The sequence below is a fragment of the Carex rostrata genome, chromosome 1, assembly GCF_964058835.1.
Source record: "Carex rostrata chromosome 1, lpCarRost1.2, whole genome shotgun sequence".
Taxonomy (NCBI): Eukaryota; Viridiplantae; Streptophyta; class Magnoliopsida; order Poales; family Cyperaceae; genus Carex; species Carex rostrata.
Window position 1 is genome coordinate 19,489,543 of NC_135918.1, and position 6,000 is coordinate 19,495,542.

Here is a 6,000-nt window from a genome sequence, read left to right on the forward strand (position 1 = left end):
GTGCTCCACAGGCAGTTATCACTGAGCTCGGCTGCAAGATGTAGAGCACTGTTCCCTTCTTTGTCTAATTTCCGAAATACACTCTTTAAAGGTGCAAAATTCAGCAGGTAATCATACACGTGGACCCGGCGATGCTCCACTGCCAATAAAACAATATTTTTTGCATCCTTGTCTTGGTCAAAAATGTTGGGATTAACTAAGCAATACTGCACTGCTTTGTGCTAGTATGCAAAGGATTGAAGAGAGAAGAATATTTTTCTGAATAGAAACAACGCTTTATTTCCTTTCTCTCTTCCTCAATTACATAAAGTTATGCAGTATTTAAAGCAATACAATGTTCCTAAAATAAGCACCCACAACTTTCCTAAATTAAGCATCCACTACACAACATGCTAAAAATAACTAACCACTACTCTAACTAATCCTAAAATAACTATGCTTAAAATAACCAATGCCTAAATAGTCATTGCAGTTTTCTAACTAAACTAAACCTATGTAGAGATTATCTAAAAATAATTTTGAATTAATTTTCAACACTCCCCCTTAATTCAAAAGTGTTTATACCAAAAACTACTTTGAAAACATTCCTCTTGCCAATGCCTTTATAAAAATTTCAGTCTTATGTTCTTCTGAACTTGCATTCTTGATCTCCATTGTTCTTGCTACTAGTATTTCTTCTTGCAATGCTTGATGCTAGTTTTTCATTTTCTGCCATTTCTTCAAAGATTGTGGATCTTTGCCTTCCACCTGCTGTATACGCCATGAAAAGCATGGGTTGCTCTTTCTTTTCTTCTTCACATCATGCTTATTGTTCTTCCCTTTATTTTCTGAAACAACCGGCTTGCACACAGCCATATCTGTTCTGCTAGAAGCACTAGACATCTTTTTGTCGTGCTGAAACTCAAAACTGCCAAATCTACAATGGCCACGTCCACTTTTGCCTTGAGAGGACTCCCCCTTTCCGTAGATCGCCTTTTCATCGCCTTTCTCCTTTGATATGAACTTTGCTTCATGGGTCTGCAGTGATCCCATTGGTTCATCGAAGGTGTAGGTTGCTAGATCTTTGGACTCTTCAATTGCTGCAACTACATGATCAAACTTGGGTGTTAGGCTCCTTAACACCTTCGCCACCACCGTCTTCTCTTCCATGGTGTCTCCAAATGCTCGAATTTGGTTGACCACCTCTTGTACTCTTGAGAGGAAAATTTGCACGGATTCCTCCTTGTTCATCTGCAATGTTTCAAAGTCCCTGCGTAGGCCTTGAAGTTTGATTGCCATGACTCGAGTACTCCCTAGAAATGCTGTTTTCAGGGATGTCCATGCCTCCTTTGCATTGGTGGCTGCTGCAATTTTCGAGAAGATGGTGTCATGCACTGCTTGTTGGATGAAGAATAACGCCTTCGCATCTCGCTTTGCTGTTTCTGTTGGTGTGGGATCTGTGCCCGGTGCTCCCTTCTCCACCAATTCCCATAGACCTTGCGACTTGAGCAAAGTTCGTATCTTGATGCTCCAGAACTCGTAGTTGTCTCCCTTGAACAGCGGAATCAATGGATTCGAAACGCTCATGTTCTCTGCCATGGTCGGATCTGCCCTGATCTCTAACCTTCGGCTCTGATACCATTTTGTTGGGATTAACTAAGCAATACAGCACTGCTTTGTGCTAGTATGCAAAGGATTGAAGAGAGAAGAATATTTTTCTGAATAGAAACAACGCTTTATTTCCTTTCTCTCTTCCTCAATTACATAAAGTTATGCAGTATTTAAAGTAATACAATGTTCCTAAAATAAGCACCCACAACTTTCCTAAATTAAGCATCCACTACACAACATGCTAAAAATAACTAACCACTACTCTAACTAATCCTAAAATAACTATGCTTAAAATAACCAAAGCCTAAATAGTCATTGCAGTTTTCTAACTAAACTAAACCTAGGTAGAGATTATCTAAAAATAATTTTGAATTAATTTTCAACAAAAAATTGCCACTGGATACTTTTTAAGGATTTTTTTCACAATCTCTGCTATTCCCTTCTTTGCAGCTATCAAAACAGGGCTTTCTGTAGCACAAGTAGACAAAATTGTAATATATATATATATATATTTGTAACAAAACATGTAGCAACATGCTTTTGATTTCTCATCTCTCTTTTATAACAGTATGCATAGGAAGTTTTGTATGGTGACTCTCTAATGAATTTGTTTTCTATAATTTTATGCTTGAAAAGTAAGGTATCATTACCCGAATAAGTATCTTCTACTGGTGTCCTCCATGGAGGGGAAGCGATATTAATGATAACTGTTCGAGACTTATCATCATCTGGTTCCTTTCCACCGCTGGCTTCCTTGTATTTCAAGAATATTTTTTGATCCACCAGTTCATTCATTATTTTCTTTGCAGCTACCAAAACAGGGCTTGCTAAAGCACATGTTGAAAAAATTGTAATTTGTCAATATTCGCGAGTTAATTACTATAGTTGCTGTAATGAAAGGCTTGCTGAGCCTATGTAAATAACTTTTTACTATTAATACAACTGTTGGCGGTATTTCACCGCCAACCTTAAAAAAAAAATTTGTAATTTATGTCAACAAAACGTGTAGCAACATGCTTTTGATTTCTCATTTCTCTTTTATAACCGTATGAATAGGAAGTTTTCTATGGTGACTCTATAATGAATTTGTGTTCTATAATTATATGCTTGAAAAGTAAGGTATCAATACCCTGATCTTCTACTGGTGTTATGCTTGGAGCTGGAGGGACTTCTGAACCGATAAATGTTGAAGACTCATCATCTGGTTCCTGTCCACCGCTGGTTTCCTTGTATTCCCAGAGTGTTGAATGATTCACCAGTTCATTCATTACTTTCTTTGAATTTCTGTGCTGTTGTTTAATTTTCCTAATTGTTTGCATTCTCGTTAACCCTTTAGGAAGACGTTATTCACAGAATGTCAGAATGATATACTAAATTAATATTGTAAACAGCTGAGCAAAAGGTCGATAATAATTGGCAACTTTTCTTTCATTCAATAGAATCTCAATTAACTGTTCCGAGTTATATTAAGAATCATACTCCTCTCTTTCTTTCTCTGGCCATGTACCGGGAAATTATAGTTGTTACTATGGAGTCCGGCAACCATGACATCAGTGGCATATGCCACCAATCTTCAAAATCTATCGGATATATGTCAAACAATAAATCCAAACAATTCAAGCCGATCTACTTCACGAGTGATGCATTTATATGCAAAATTATAAATTTCTGATGGTATATAGTATCAAGTCAAATAGTAAAAAAAATAACAAAAAAATGAATGCATTAAAATAACCTTAAAAGCATCTTTCTTTGACCACTTGACTTCATGCTGAATGCGATCGAAAATCAATAAATTTTGCATGTAAACACATCTCATGAAGTAGATCATTTTGAACGGTTTGGATTTGTCGTTTGAAGCCGATCCGATAGATTTTGATATGGCGATATTTAGGCTTAAATATCACTGATGTCATAGTAGTTGTACTCTAATACTATGTTTATACTTTGTTTTTTCCTCTATTTCTAAATACTTGTTTTCTATTGTCTAAATGAAGTTTGTACATCATCGTGAACCAAATAAGTGTCAGCAAGCATCGAATATGAATATCATTGCCATTTGTCTTTATCAGCATAAAATTTTACTTTTCTGACAAAAATTGCAATTCTAGAATTTTAAGAACTTCGAAAAGAACAATAAATTACTTCATCTAGAAATAAAATTGAACTGTGCATATTGAGCTTATAATTAGTTACTTCCTCATATACCTTCTATAAGAACAACCAGTTCATCTTATTGATATTTTCAATCGAAGGAGCTTTTTATAATTATAAAATTACATTTTTCAATCAGGGTACTAATACTGATCACAAGAACTTTCAGCAGTTAATTGGTGTCGAAGAATAACTTGACATTTTCTTGAAGAAATTATGCAAACATATATATATACATGCACGTACCTATCCCAAGAACAACTAATAGGAGCTTAACGATCATCTTGAAAAATAAAATCATCGTATCATGGTTCTTTGGGTACCATCTTTCCTGTTCCTTTTGTGCTTCAGCTTTCATGCATGATAAAATTAAGGAAAACAAATAAAAATTTATTAACACAAGTAAGATTTCATTAAAAATTACCATATCATGTTACAAAATTCTAAGAAAAAACTGATTGGTATAATTATATCATAATGGTTTGTATACTACACATGGATCTTCTTCACCAGAACTAGGTGTCTTACCAATTTCTGAGCTAGAAGGTGCAACAGGTGCTGAGCTAGAAGCTGCAATATCAAATATGAAAGTTTAGAAGCGAAGTATTACTAAATTCTAGGAAAAAATTGATAGTTATAATTATAACATAATGGTTTGTATGCTATACATGGATCTTCTTGAACAATACTGGGAGATTGGTACGGGTCTTCTTCACCAGAACTGGGAGCCTTACCAGTTTTTGAGCTAGAAGCTATAATAGCAAATATGAAAGTTTAGTAGCCAAGATTTACTAAATTCTAAAAATGAAAAGCTTATTGGTATGATTATATCACGATGGTTTGTATATATACATAAATGGATTTTCAACATCAGTGCACCAAGCCTTATAGGTACCAATTTTTGAGCAACAAGCTGTAATAGGGCAAATATCAAAGTTTAGTTGACAAAAAAAGAAATGATCTATATGAGCTAGAAGGTGCAACAGGTGCTGAGCTAGAAGCTGCAATATCAAATATGAAAGTTTAGAAGCGAAGTATTACTAAATTCTAGGAAAAAATTGATAGGTATAATTATAGAATAATGGTTTGTATACTATACATGGGTCTTCTTGAATAGAAATGGGAGATTGGGACGGGTCTTCTTCACCATAATTGGGAGCATTACTAGTTTTTGGGCTAGAAGCTGCAATAGCAAATATGAAAGTTTAGTAGCCAAGATTTACTAAATTCTAAGAATGAAAAGCTTATTGGTATGATTATATCATGATGATTTGTATACTATACATGGATTTTCAACATCAGTGCACCAAGCCTTATAGGTACCAATTTTTGAGCAACAAGCTGTAATAGGGCAAATATCAAAGTTTAGTTGACAAAAAAAGAAATGATCTATATGAACAGTTTGTTCTTATTTTGGTTAATTATATTGAGTATTTTTTTCTCATACCATTAGTATTAAATATGAAGCTGATAGAATGCTTCATCAGAGAATATAGGTCAATACAAACTTTGCATGTTGGCGGCTGTAATTTATTTTCATCTTCCTGCAGAATGTCTGATGGTGCATCCTTTCTACCTTTTGTTTCTTTCTCCAAGTAATTAACAAAACTATACTTGAGTGGTTCTGTAATTGTACCTACAATCAAAGTATCAAATGTTATCAACTCAAATTGTAAAGCACCACATAGCAATTATTATAATTGTAAAAATTGCAATTAACAATTAATTTTCAATCACTGAAAATGGTGTTACAATTAATATTAATGTAATTTATTGAATAAAGTAGTCAAATTTTGAAGCACCATATAGCAGTTATTATTATGGTAAAATCACAGTTAAGAATTAGATTTCTATCATTGAAAATGGTATCACCCTCAAATTTAAAGTAATTTATGTAAAAAAAAAAGTTTCAAGTACAATGATATATAATCGTATCATATAAGCCAAAGGCAAAGCGAGCTCCACTCTTGAAAACATAAGGCTTGTTAGCCAGAGTGTGGAGTGCAGTTTCTCCGCTTGAATTGACATAGTTCACCAACACGGGATATAGGTGAATGATCTCATATGCCAAATCTAAAGTCAATACATTTTAATAGTTAGTTATATTATGACTTACTTTTTATTTTATTTATATTTTTCTGAAGAAAAAACGCATACCAAATTGTTCCCCTTTAATGGCGTAGTGAAGGATATTGTTACCATCATCTCCCCTACAGTGCCTGGTGTCTCTCTCTGATAAGCATTTTCTATCAATTT

General features: G+C 34.1%; 1 long non-coding RNA gene across 1 annotated transcript; it reads right to left on the bottom strand.

Annotated features, from left to right (window-relative positions):
* Positions 1 to 4,418: 4,418 nt before the first annotated feature.
* LOC144547833 (uncharacterized) lies at positions 4,419 to 5,360 on the bottom strand. Its single transcript, XR_013509161.1, has 3 exons — positions 5,192 to 5,360; positions 5,029 to 5,085; positions 4,419 to 4,496 (listed from the first exon to the last, which is right to left on the bottom strand). It is a non-coding gene; the product is annotated as an uncharacterized LOC144547833 (long non-coding RNA).
* Between the last annotated feature and the right edge of the window lie 640 nt (positions 5,361 to 6,000).